Genomic DNA, 14,331 nt, shown 5'->3' with positions numbered 1-14,331 from the left:
GATTGGAAAGTGATTTGACTCTGGTCTCTTGTTTTCCCTTGACAAAGTGCAGAATGATGATGGCTGCACCAGTACTTCATCCACTACCTCAGTTTCTGACTCCTCTGCATCTGTTTGGGGGAAGGGAGATATTTAAAAAAAAATTCAGATAGACTTTATTTGTTACTTATTTAGCTGTGTCTGAGCAGCTGTGCCATGATGAGATCAGTTGTGAGTGTCTGTTGTTTAACTTGTCCTGGGATGGGTTTTTTTTGTTTTAATTTCCAAATTTGAGTTTTTTGGGTTTTTTTGCTGTGTTATGTCCAAACACATCCTGCGTGCTGAACCTTGGAACTGTGCCATCACAAGTGGCCCCCAGCTCTGGCAGATAGTTCTCTTTTGAAGTCCCTCCCCTTGTTCAAGGTTATATTAATCTCGAAGACAGTTAGATAACGTTCAGTGTGAACTATTTAAAGTGATTAGCCCACCTCATATCATTGCCTAGAGAAAGAAAACTGAATTTCCATGGGACAAATTAGGAAAATACTGCTAGTTGTGGAACTTAATGAGTGAGTGGCTGAGAAATGTACAGAGGTGACAATAAAAATGGAAAACAAAGTTCACAGTGGTAAACTGGAGTAGGAGAAATGGTGTGAATCTTTATGAATTGCACAGAGCCTAGCATGCTGTTGTTTCTAATCAAATAGTTTGCTTTAAAAATTAGGTGCCTCCTAGTGAGGATAGCATCAGTGCACTGATTAGTTTTGTTTGTGCCTGGTCATTGTAGTGTAAATGTGGAACAGCGTAGGATAAATTGCTTAGCATTTTACTTATCTTCATTAATGTTTATGTTAATTATTTCAAGTTAATTTGAAAGAAATAATCTTCTGCTCTGATAAATTGCAATGGTGTCTATTCCTGAATTTCTGGTAGAGGTAGGAATTTGATTACAGAATTAGCAATTTGGGACTAGTAGGCTTAATCTTTAGAAGCTTTAACTGAGTTTAATGGCCAGGGCAACCCTTTTTCCCCCTTTGCAGACACACTAATGTTCTTACCTGTTGTTGCTGAATGCAGTGTCTGCCTCCATAAAGGTCTAGTGTGCTCCTACGGCCTTTCCTGCACCTCAACCATATGCTGGAGCATTTCAGTTTGATCCTCCAGTAGCCTCAGCATTGCATCCTGCCTCCTCTCACCACACCGACGCCTCCTCTCCTCTCACTCGTCCCTCCTGTTCTTGCGTTCATTTTGTGCTTTCCTGGACTCTGACATTGTCTCCCTCCACACGTTGTGCTGGGCTCTTTCAGCATAGGAGGCCTGCATGAGCTTACAGAACATTTCATCGTGAGTGCATTTTTTTTGGCTTCTTAGCTTTGATAGCCTCTGGGACCGAGATGATACGGGGAGCGATGAAACATTTGCAGCTGCGGGAGGGAAAAAGGAAGATTAGTCTTTAAAAAAAGAGACATTTTAGAGAACAATGGGTAGACTCTTTCACAGTGAACCAAGCTGTTAACATAACATTACATAGCACGTGTGCTTCGTTTACAAGGTAACATTTTGCCTCTTATATCGAAGGCCTGCTGGTATGGTGTGAGAGATGGTTTCAAACAGCAGCACCCTCATTTCACATACCAAACAGCTGTTGGGTTGGCTCTTTAAAATGTGTTGGCCGTTTAAAAGGAGGGGCTGCGATGTTTGGGTTAACATGCGGCACAAACCCAACTAACTTCCCCCCCACACACACACACACCCAATTCTCTGGGATGATCGCTTCACCCCTCCCACCATTGCATGGCTAACAGCAGGGATGATTTCTGTTCAGCCACAGGCAAACAGCCCAGTGGGAGCGGCCACCTCAGAATGTCCCCTTAATAAAATTCCCCTATTCAACCAGGTGACCATGAATGATATCACTCTCCTGAGGATAACACAGAGAGATAAAGAACAGATGTTGCTTGAATGCCAGCAAACACCGGGACCATACGCTGCCATGCTTTGTTATGCAATGATTCCAGACTATGTGCTGCTGGCGTGCCGTGGTAAAGTGTCCTACCATGGAGGACGGAATAAGCCTGCTCTCCCCAGAAACCTTCTGCAAAGGCTTTTAGAGTACCTCCAGGAGAGCTTCATGGAGATGTCCCTGGAGGATTTCCGGTCCATCCCCAGAAGCGTTAACAGACTTTTCCAGTAGCTGTACTGGCTGTGAATGCATCCCAAGTCCTCAGGGCAAATTAATCATTAAATACTCTTGCTTTTAAACGGTGTATTATATTTACAAAGGTACATGCACCAGAGGTCCCTTCTCCGCCTTCTAGGTCCAGGAGCCCATCTTCGCTGGGTTGGGAGGGTACTAGATCCAGGGTAAAGAATAATTCCTGGCTGTCGGGGAAAACAGTTTCTCCACTTGCTTGCTGTGCTTCAACCTCCTCCTCCTCTTCCTCGTCCCCAAAATCCGCATTCCTGTTGCGTGAGAGTCCATTGACACAGGGCTGGGGTAGTTGAAGGGGCACCCCCTAGAATGGCATGCAGCTCATCATAGAAGCGGCATGTCTGGGTCTCTGACCCAGAGCAGCCGTTTTCCTCTCTGGTTCTTTGGTGGGCTTGCCTGAGCTCCTTAAGTTTCACGTGGCACTGCTGCGGGTCCCTGTTATCGCCTCTGTCCTTCATGCCCTGGGAGATTTTTTCAAATATTGTCATAGATTCATAGATACTAAGGTCAGAAGGGACCATTATGATCATCTAGTCCGATCTCCTGCACAACGCAGGCCACAGAATCTCACCCACCCACTCCTGCGAAAAACCTCTCACCTATGTCTGAGCTATTGAAGTCCTCAAATCGTGGTTTAAAGACTTCAAGGAGCAGAGAATCCTCCAGCAAGTGACCTGTGCCCCATGCTATGGAGGAAGGCAAAAAACCTCCAGGGCCTCTTCCAATCTGCCCTGGAGGAAAATTCTTTCCCGACTCCAATATGGCGATCAGCTAAACCTTGAGCATATGGGCAAGATTCACCAGCCAGATACCCAGGAAAGAATTTTCTGTAGTAACTCAGATTTTGGCATTTTGTCTTTTCGAACAGAGTTCTGATAGCACGGATTCTTCTCCCCATACAGTGATCAGATCCAGTACCTTCTGGGACTGCATGGTCACCTGTGCTGATCAGCTCACCACGTTGGCCAAACAGGAAATGAAATTCAAAAGTTCGTGGGGCTTTTCCTGTCTACATGGCCAGTGCATCTGAGTTGAGAGTGCTGTCCACAGCGGTCGGAGGCCAATACCGTCTAATTGCGTCTACACTACCCCAAATTGGACCCAGCAAGGTCGATTTCAGCACTAATCCACTTGTCGGGGAGGAGTACAGAAACCGGTTTTAAGAGTCCTTAAAGTCGGGAAAAAAAGGCTTTGTCGTGTGCAGGGCTAAACCGATCTAACACTGCTAAATCCGACCTCAACTCGTAGTGTAGACCAGGGCTAAGAGTACAATTGCTCTCTCTGAATACAGCAGGGAGGTAAACAACAGGGAGGGTGAAAAGCTATAGAAATTATAGGACAATGTTGGCTCAAGATCAAAGGGGTATAAACTGGTCGTGAACAAGTTCAGGCTGGATATTAGAAGATTTCTAACCATCAGAGTGGTGAGGATCTGGAACAGCCTTCCAATAAGAGTTGTGAGGGCAAACAACTTGATTAGTTTTAAGACAGAACCTGACAAATTGGAATGAGATTGTATGGTGGGGTTGGTTTTAATGGTAAAGGGTGGGGCTCAGCAGCCCTGAGGGTCTCTTCTGGTTTATGTCGTCTGTTCCTAAAATCTCTGCTTCAAGGCCAGTCACTGAAGATGTCACAAAGGATATCGCGGTGTCTGGAGTGGCTCAACAACTGAGAGTGCATACCACAGGGTAGACTGTCAGAAAATAAGGGCAGATACCCCAAACTGGTGGTATGTTCTATAATTAGATTTCACCAAGCCTGTGAAATCCTGGATCACTGTACCAGTCTTACAGTGGAGTCACAGACTGTCCTCTTAGCCTCTCCAGTCACCCAAACAAACTGAACTTTGTGATAAAAGGTTACTTAAACCTAAAATCGCACCACATTGTTTCTCCTAGTCCCAAGAGACCAGTCACTTACCCTGAATCAATTGGTACTCCAGATCTTACATCAAAGACAACGCTGGCAGCCAATTCTATAGTAAACTGACTATGGGTTTATTAGCTAAGAGAAAAGAATGAGATTATTGAGAGGTTAAATCATGTAAAATATAACAGGTAAATCACAGTTTGAAACTTCAAATGGTGGTAGAGATGTAATGAACTGCTGGTTTCCCAAAAGTCCTTTGGGGTTACCCAGAATAATTCTGGGGGTTTCCATCTTCTTGTTCAGTTATTGTGCCATATTAAAATGCAAACAGTCCAGAAATACAGGATCTTTCTTTGAATCCATATTTATATCTTCTCACAGAAGACAAGCTGACTTTCTCTAACCATGTGGGCTTTTCTTTTGATTACAGATAGTGAGGAATGCACTCAGAGTCTTTAACCTCGAATATCACACGCAATGATCACTTTCTTTGAAAGTAACGTTTTCTATTAAAGTCATTAAATACTTGATTAGCAATTCATAAGATTTCTTTGGTGGATAATTTAGTTACAGGGTTATAAACAAATGTTTGCTGCTTCTTTACAACAGGAATAGATAAGTGAGAACAATAGAAGTAAAGACCCAATCGTTTTCGTGAAGTTTAAACATCTGAATACGCACTTATATATTCAAGAATTACTTTGATCTGTCCTAATAGCAAGTAAATTAGCCTGAATACACTTTTACATATAACAATTGCTTTTGATCTATACTAATACACAAGTGAACTGGCCTGTGGCCCTGATCTGACCTGGTTTGCCAGTGTCACTGAGGGATTTCCTTTTCCCCCTTCCCCCATTCACCCCCCAAAAGTATCCTGGGTTTTTTTTATCTCCTTCCTCTGAAGAATTACAGAGGCCATTGCTGGCGATGAACCACTGGACAGGATGAGTCAGTGCTCTGAAGTGGTACTGAGCATTCTCTTTCTCAGGTGTTTGGCTGACTGGTTCTTGCTCACATGCTCAGGTTCCAACTGATCATCGTATGTGGGGTTGCAAAGGAATTGTTCCCCAGCTTAGATTGGCAGTGGCCTTGGTATATATTTTTTTTTAAATATGCCTTCCTCTGCAGCGTGGATGCAGGTTATTTGCCAGGATCATTGGGGTCTCCCTCTCTCTCTCTATCATTTCCCTGCCCTCGGGCACCAGTATACCTCATCCCTTCTATTCTCTGCTTGTGGCACATAATAGTTTAGTCTCCTGTGGGCTGTAATACTTTGGTCTGATTTGGTTATTGGGTTTACTGTGCAATCAGTGGTGTTGGTAGCTTGTGACATGCAGAAGATCAGACTAGATGAAAATTAAACCCAATAGCAAAAGATTCTTTAACCATATAAATAAAAAGAAAACAAGGAAAGAAGAAATGGTGTCGCTAATCACTGTGGATGGGGTGGAGTATAAAGATAATCCAGGGATGATCTAACACCTAAACGAATATTTTTGTCTCAGTTTAGAATAAGAGTAATGAGTAGCTTGGGACAGTGGCAGGATGGCCAATAGGAACAAAGGTATGGAAGTTGAAATTACCACATCTGAGGTGGAAGTCAAACTCAAACATCTTAATGGGACCAAACGGGGGGCCCTGGATTATCTCCATCCAATAATATTAAAGGAACTGGCACATGAAATTGCAAGAGGAAGGATTTTTAATGCATCCATAAACTCGGGGGGTGATGCCCTATGTGACGTTATTGACAGAATCTGTAACTATAGATCACTGTTGCAACCACTGTTATATATTTGCAGCAAATATTGTACAAAGGTTGTCGTGTGAGGTGTCTATGGAAAGGTTATGATTATGATTATGCTATCTGTGTGTGTATCATTTTTGTAGTTGAAATTATGCATATTGGCTATGTACTTGCATCTCAATGTGTTTTGATTCCAAGAAGCCTTAGGGCATGGCTACACTTGCGAGTTAGAGCGCATTAAGACAGCCCCGGGCGCCCTAACTCACGACGCGTCCATACTGGCAAGGCACGTAGAGTGCCCTGACTCTGCGGCTGGAGCACTCCTGGTAATCCACCTCCATAAGAGGCATAATGCTTGGTGCGTCCTGGCTGGAGCACCGCGGTGCCAGTGTGCACGCCCTGGTCTGTTAATGTGCTCTGATCGGCCCCCAGAAGTGTCCCACAATGCCTGTTCTAGCCACTCTGGTCATCACTTTGAACTCTACCCCCCTGCCGTCAGGTGACCATCAGACCTGCCCTTTAAATTCTCTGGAAATTTTGAAAATCCCCTTCCTGTTTGCTCAGCAAGGCATGGAATGCTCTCAGTGCATCTTTCCAGGTGACCATGCCTCCATGCGCCAGGCAATCCCCAGTATGGAGCAATGGTGGGATGCTGGACCTCGTCAGTGTGGGGAGGAAGCTGTCCAGTCCCAGCTGCACTCCAGCCATAGGAATTGCAGTACCTTTGGGAAGATATCAAGGGACATGATGGAAAGGGGCCGTGACTGGGACACCCTGCAGTGCAGGGTTAAAGCGAAGGAGCTGCGGAATGCCTACCGCAAAGCCCACAAGGCAAATTGCTGCTCTGGTGCTGGCCCTGCAACCTGCCGTTTCTACAAAGAGCTGGATGCAATAGTTGGGGGCGACCCCACCTCCACTCTGAGGACCACCATGGACACTTCAGAGCCCAGTTCAACAAGTCAGGAGGAGGAGGAGGAAAGCGGGAGCGGGGGTGCTGAGGAGGAGGAAGACACCCCGGCATCCCCAGATGCAAGCAGCCAGGAGCTGTTCTCAAGCTAAGAGGAAGGTAGCCAGTCACAGTGGCCAGTGCTTGGGGAAGACAAACACCAGAGGACGTGCCTGGTAAGCTGCTTTTATTTTGGGAAGGACATTATTCTGTGAGGGCTCTTGGGGTGAGGAAGGTTAGGGCTGCATGCATGCCTAGATGCAGAATAGGGCATTGATGTGTTCTCTCACATCGTGGTAATCGGCCTCAGTGATCTCTTCAAAGGTCTCATGCACAAGCTGTGCAATGTTCCTTGTCCCAGTCAGGCTAACATGTCCGCGCCACTGTGCTGTGAGGGGCGGGGGACCATTGCTGCACATGGGGAAGCTGCATAAGGGCCAGGGCGGAAGCCGTATTGTAGTAGTAGACCCTCCCTTGCTTCCCAGGTCACCCTCACCAGCGAGATATCTTCCAGGATGAACTCCTGTGGAAAATGTGGGGACAGTGTTCAGTATAGGGGCCCCCTTCAGCTGTTGGCTCTTCCCAAGGCACAGTACCCCAGAGGACAGTACAGCAGTGAAACAATCAGTCCCCCTTGACCCTGTGCTTACTCACCATTTTGGGGTTCCTGTGGGTTATGTGCGCTCGCTTTGGGACAGGCAAATTCTGCTATTGTTTAGACTGTACTCTTCTCTAAGTATGGGTGAATCGTTGCTCTGTATGGTGTGAACAATGCTGCCTCTGTTAAGTGTTGCATTTTGCCTTTACAGATGCAACCTTGAGATCTCAGCTGTCCGTGTTATCACCATCTGAAAGATTCCAAAGAATTAGGAAGAGGCCACGTAGAGCAAAGAAGACATGCTGCATGAAGTAATACAGCAGTCCCTTATGAAAATCAAAAAGCGCAGGAGTGGAGGTGTCAAGGTTCCTCCCCCACTCTGAACTCTAGGGTACAGATGTGGGGACCTGCATGAAAACCTCCTAAGCTTACTTTTACCAGCTTAGGTTAAAACTTCCCCAAGGTACAAATTAATTTTATCCTTTGTCCTTGGAATATCCACTGCCACCACCAAACTCTAACTGGGTTTACTGGGAAACGTAGTTTGGACACGTCTTTTCCCCCAATATCCTCCCAACCCTTGCACCCCACTTCCTGGGAAAGGTTTGGTAAAAATCCTCACCAATTTGCATAGGTGACCACAGACCCAAACCCTTGGATCTGAGAACAATGAAAAAGCATTCAGTTTTCTTACAAGAAGACTTTTAATAGAAATAGAAGTAAATAGAAGTAAAGGAATCCCCTCTGTAAAATCAGGATGGTAGATACCTTACAGGGTAATTAGATTCAAAACATAGAGAATTCCTCTAGGCAAAACCTTAAGTTACAAAAAAGACACACAGACAGAAATAGTCATTCTATTCAGCACAGTTCTCTTCTCAGCCATTTAAAGAAATCATAATCTAACACATACCTAGCTAGATTACTTACTAAAAGTTCTAAGACTCCATTTCTGTTGAATCTCTGGCAAAAGCAGCATACCGACAGACAGACCCTTTGTTTCTCTCCCTCCTCCCAGCTTTTGAAAGTATCTTGTCTCCTCATTGGTCATTTTGGTCAGGTGCCAGCGAGGTTACCTTTAGCTTCTTAACCCTTTACAGGTGAGAGGATTTTTCCTCTGGCCAGGAGGGATTTTAAAGGAGTACCCTTCCCTTTATATTTATGACAGGAGGGAAAGTGAAAAGAGGTTCTGCCAGCAGAATGGGGAGCGCTGGCACCAAAGCATGGAGAGGCTGATAAGCATTATGGAGCGCCAAGTGGAATCGATTCATGCGCTCATAGCCATGCAGGCGGAGCACTACTGCACCCTCCCCCACTGCAGCCCTTGTCCCAAAACTCTTTCCCCTGTGCCCCCATGTCACCTCCAACCCACTTTCCCCAACATCCGGGTTCTTATCGCCACCAGCTGCCTCCAACACCTGTAGCTTCGTCTCCCAGTCCTGCAAACTATGACCCTTACCCACTGCACCATGCATTTTAGCCAACCTGAAGTCTAACACTCATTGTACAGCACTGCAGACAGGAGGTATGCAATAGGACATGAGAACAGGACATATGCAAATCTGTGATTGAACCGTTCCCCATCCCACCCCCTTGCCCTTTCTGTTTCCCAAGCAGTTGTGTTTCTTTTCAGTAAATGAATTTTCTTTTAAATAAATGGCTTTTTTGGCTTTGAAAACATTCTTTATTATTGCATTACATGAGTCAACATAATTGTCGGACTCCTTACTGTCAGTTTGTAGCTTAAGGAGTAACTTGACTGTCAAACGTGACGTGCTGGCGAGACCCATCAGCATATTCCTCAGCACTTCAGGATCCATTCTCACAGAACGAAAGGGAAGAAAGAGCACACAGTACAAAAAACATTGAAAGATGGCGCCAAATGTGGACAGAAGCACAGGGATTGCTGGGATGCGAAGTGATGCATCAAAGGGCGGTGGGACAGGACCCAGAATGCCCCGCCCCCTTCCCACAAGCCACAGCACCAGAATGGGAAGAGGTGCTCTGTGGGAGAGCTGCCAATAATGCACCACTCCCAATGCCGCTGCAAGTGCCGCAAATGTGGCCACGCCAGTACGCTTGCAGCTGACAGTGTGGACACACTGCAGCGCTTTCCATATTGTGCTCTTCGAGGGCTGGTTTAACTCACAGCACTCTACATCTGCAAGTAGCCATGCCCTTAGTAAAGCATTTGGTCAGCTTCTTGAGAAAGGAATTTTCAAATTAAGTGCCCAATCAAGAAACACTTAACTGACAATGGGCCTTGGAAGATTCCAATCCACATAAGAAGTCTTCCTGGGGACATTCAAGTTAGCATGTGAGCAATGGCTGCCGCCTGTAAAGAACTGAGTCATGCATGGACATGTGATTTGCCCATGTGAATCCAAACTCCATTTTGCTCTAATTTTCCACAGTAAGAACAAAGAGGTGTTCTTACACCTGGAAGAAACTATAAAAGGCAGCTGCCTCATCTCCATCTTGTGTTCAGTCCTGCTTCTTACCTCTGGAGGAACCTTGCTACAAACTGAAGCTGTGAACGACCCATCCCAGCCGTGGATGTACTCCAGAGACTTGATTTGAACCTGCAGTTCATTCCACCACTGCTACAAGCCTGAACTGAGAACTTTTCCATTATTGTATGTAATTGATTCCATTTAACCAATTCTAGCTCTCCTGTCTGGGGGAAGAGTTCCTCTGGGCAGGGTCCACTGGCTCCCTGGACATCTATGAGGAGCAGTTGGCGCTGTTTGGGAGTCTCTGCTTGGTGTCCCCCTCTGGATCTCTGATTTTGAACCTCTGACTCTCACTCCCATCCCAGTTTTTTCATTTGTTGTCCCCTGTGTTTAGTTAATGTCTGGGTGTACTGGCTACTCCCCGTAGGCTGTGGAGAGGGGCCTTTAGATGTGGGCAGGACCACACGAACCCATCCTGAGTGATTCAACAGGTGTTCTTACTGCTGCTTCTATTGGCACCCCTGTGTTAGAAGAGTGCCACACACTGGTGAATGGTGGAGGATGGCAACAGTGGAAGCTGCTGCCATTTGTTCCCCCTAACTACCAGTGCGTTTAGATGGTGGGGCAAGGAAAAGGTGTGCAAGCTACGTCTGCAGAGACTGGTGGTGCCTAAGGAACGTAGAACACCACCCAAACATGGTTAATTTCTCTTCAGTGGTGTTGATACAAGCGTTGGTTCTCCCTCCCCCAAAAACCTTAAGGAAAGAGGAAGGATGAGTAAAGTATATTTGTAGGGATGTGAGATGCAGCCACCTGGTGCTGCCAGACGTCCTTTCATAACTTAGTTTATTCTGAGTTTGTGACAAACATTTTCTCGTTTTTCAGAAACAATGTGGATTTCAAGGAGACAGTTTGTGTCCTTTGTCTCCTATTGCAATAAAGAAGCAGGATACCCCCTCCTGCACTCATGGTAAATAAATTTTATTCAGCACTCTAAAAAGTTTTGAGGAAATGTATCAAATTTCAAAAGAAAGGAAGACCGAGCTGAAGTGTGAATTAGCGATAGACAAAAGTGTAGATGACCAGAGTTTCTATTCCATCTCTGTCTCCTTTAGAAAGAAACCAGCTCTCAATCTGTCTGTGTTTTGCCACGTACAGTAATGGTGCTATAGAATCATTAGAGAATGTTTGGCTACTACTCAGGAAATATCTCACTTAGGGAATTTTGCATTTTGAAGTAGCTTATTTTACAAATAACAACCATCTGTAGGGATTGTAGACGATGATCCAGAGGTGCGACCAGACTCCTCATTGTTTTTATCCAGAGGCTTGTCTGTTTGGCTCCCACCCATAAATGTCTATCAGTCTTCTGTAGGATTTCTCAGGCCCTTAGGACTTTTGAGGGTGAAGCAGCATTTTAGTGCACCCTGGCTATTGGGGTTGCCCTTTTATCTTCATAAATGATCTGGAGGATGGTGTGGATTGCACTCTCAGCAAATTTGCGGATGATACTAAACTGGGAGGAGTGGTAGATACGCTGGAGGGGAGGGATAGGATACAGAAGGACCTAGACCAATTGGAAGATTGGGCCAAAAGGAATCTGATGAGGTTCAATAAGGATAAGTGCAGGGTCCTGCACTTAGGACGGAAGAACCCAATGCACAGCTACAGACTAGGGACCGAATGGCTAGGCAGCAGTTCTGCAGAAAAGGACCTAGGGGTGACAGTGGACGAGAAGCTGGATATGAGTCAGCAGTGTGCCCTTGTTGCCAAGAAGGCCAATGGCATTTTGGGATGTATAAGTAGGGGCATAGCGAGCAGATCGAGGGACGTGATCGTTCCCCTCTATTCGACATTGGTGAGGCCTCATCTGGAGTACTGTGTCCAGTTTTGGGCCCCACACTTCAAGAAGGATGTGGATAAATTGGAGAGAGTCCAGCGAAGGGCAACAAAAATGATTAGGGGACTGGAACACATGAGTTATGAGGAGAGGCTGAGGGAGCTGGGATTGTTTAGCCTGCAGAAGAGAAGAATGAGGGGGGATTTGATAGCTGCTTTCAACTACCTGAAAGGGGGTTCCAAAGAGGATGGCTCTAGACTGTTCTCAATGGTAGCAGATGACAGAACGAGGAGTAATGGTCTCAAGTTGCAGTGGGGGAGGTTTAGATTGGATATTAGGAAAAACTTTTTCACTAAGAGGGTGGTGAAACACTGGAATGCGTTACCTAGGGAGGTGGTAGAATCTCCTTCCTTAGAGGTTTTTAAGGTCAGGCTTGACAAAGCCCTGGCTGGGATGATTTAACTGGGAATTGGTCCTGCTTTGAGCAGGGGGTTGGACTAGATGACCTTCTGGGGTCCCTTCCAACCCTGATATTCTATGATTCTATGATTCTATGAAAGTAACAGGGAATCAAAGAGCAAGAAGATAAGCAGTACAACTGCAGGGTAGGGGTTGCTGACAAGAGCACACATTTGAACCTGGATAGTATTTATTAAAAAAGTCTTTTTGCCCCAAAAAGGGGAAAGCACAGCTCAGAGAAGCAGAGGACTTCAGACTTTTCCATAGCCTGTGTGCCAACAATGAGAAATTAAAAAGCCTGCAATTGTAGTCTGACTGAGGCACGTATTAATACATGAGTTTTGTTTTAAATGAGGGAAATAATCCCCCTGTGGTAAGCAGGGGCGGCCCTAGACTAGCTGCCAGCAACTGGCGCCCTAGGTGAACCATGCAATCGGTGTCCCCCACCCCCAACCCCAAGGGCAGATCTAGGCTGAGGTTTCTGGTAAACTGGGAAACATTTTGTCCCTTTTTTCCTTTTAATGTTTTTTTAAGCATTTTTTTTTTAAACGGGCTTAATTATTCGGTTTGTCAGTCCTTCTGTCTGTCCAACCAATGTTTCTGAGATCAGATAAAATAGAGATACGAAATTTTCAGAATAGATTTGTACATGACTGCTAGATGATATTTCAGTCCGATTTCAAATAAAAATGAATTAAAATGTTAATTATATTTTTTATTATTACAAATCCAAAATCACCCATTACGCTATCCTGCTTTAACTGCCATTACCACCACATACAATATAGAAAGAAATAAGAAAACTCTTCAGTGAACTTTAACCTGTATTTACAAAACACTCCAAATTTAAAAAACACTCTGTGCTCTTAAAACATGACTTTTCTTGCATTAAGTTTTGAAAATTCAGTCACTAGTTCTTTTAGATCCAGTTTTCCAGCTATTTCATGCTCTGTTGACATTGTGGCAAGTCCAACATGTCTCTCTTGCACCATTGTTGAACGCAGATATGTTTTTATCAATTTTAACTTTGAGAAGCTACGTTTCCCACTAGCTACGGAAACTGACAAAACAAACATTTTCACAAACAAACTTCGCTACTTCTTTAGTTTGCTGCAGTTTTTGAATAGCTGAATGTATGTTCAAGTTCTTTTCCTGAAGCTGCTTACTAGTGAGGTTAATCTCAAAAAGGATATTTATACCACAAAATGAGTGAAGTCACAAATTTGAACTTGGAAAGGCCATTTGCAAAAGCTTCTGTAGCTGAACATGCCGTATTGCCAGATGATCCAGTAAAGATAGTATCATCAGAAATTTCAATTAGGGCATCATAAATGTTTCCAAGTTCATAGCGAAGAGGCTTCAAAGCATCAATGCTACTCTCCCATCTTGTCTAAGTTTCACAGTTAGAGAATTCACATGGTGAGTCAGAATCTCCCAACGGCATACTGAGCCTGAGAAAAACACACAAACACGTTGCACTAGGTCAAAGAAACTGCTTGCTTCCAAACAGCATCTAGCAGCATCACTGACAACCTGATTCAGAGACTGCACACTGAAAGGAACAAAAAAGGCCCTAGGATTGACTTCCATCGTTGTCCTTTGCACACCATTGTCTTTACTCCCATTATCATAGCCTTGGCCACGTAAGTTTTCAACAGAGAATGACATTGTTTCAAGCTCTTGTAGAATAGTTTCAGTCATAAATGCTCCAGTCGTCTCCTTCAGTGGTACGAAACTCAAAAAATGTTCCTTTATGAGCACTTCAACATTATCTTCATCTGCAGACTTTTCCATATCCACAAAATGAATGATCATCATCATTTGTTCAATATGACTCACATCTGGTGTACAGTCCAGTATTATTGAAAAGTATTTTGGAGAATGGGCAGCTTCTACAATTTTCTTTTTAATGGCATTTGCTAGGATTTGAATCAGTTCATTCTGCATGTTTTTTCCTAAGTAATGAACCTGTGTTTCACGATCAGTGATTTTACATAGATGCTCCTTCATGACTGGATCAAACATAGCTAGGTATTCAAGAAATTTTTAAAAGTTTCCATTAGCTGGAGTGTATAAGTTTTCATTTCTACTGTGGCCTCGGAATGCTAAATTTTGCCCACCGAGAACTCTCACTAAAGCAATCAGATGCTCTAATATTTGTTGCCAATATTCTTCTTTTTCCTTGATCATATGTAAATTTTCTTCGATAGTTTTTCCTTTTTTCA

The sequence above is a fragment of the Lepidochelys kempii genome, chromosome 9 (assembly GCF_965140285.1).
Source record: "Lepidochelys kempii isolate rLepKem1 chromosome 9, rLepKem1.hap1, whole genome shotgun sequence".
NCBI lineage: Eukaryota > Metazoa > Chordata > Testudines > Cheloniidae > Lepidochelys > Lepidochelys kempii.
Note: the sequence above shows the minus strand (reverse complement) of the source record.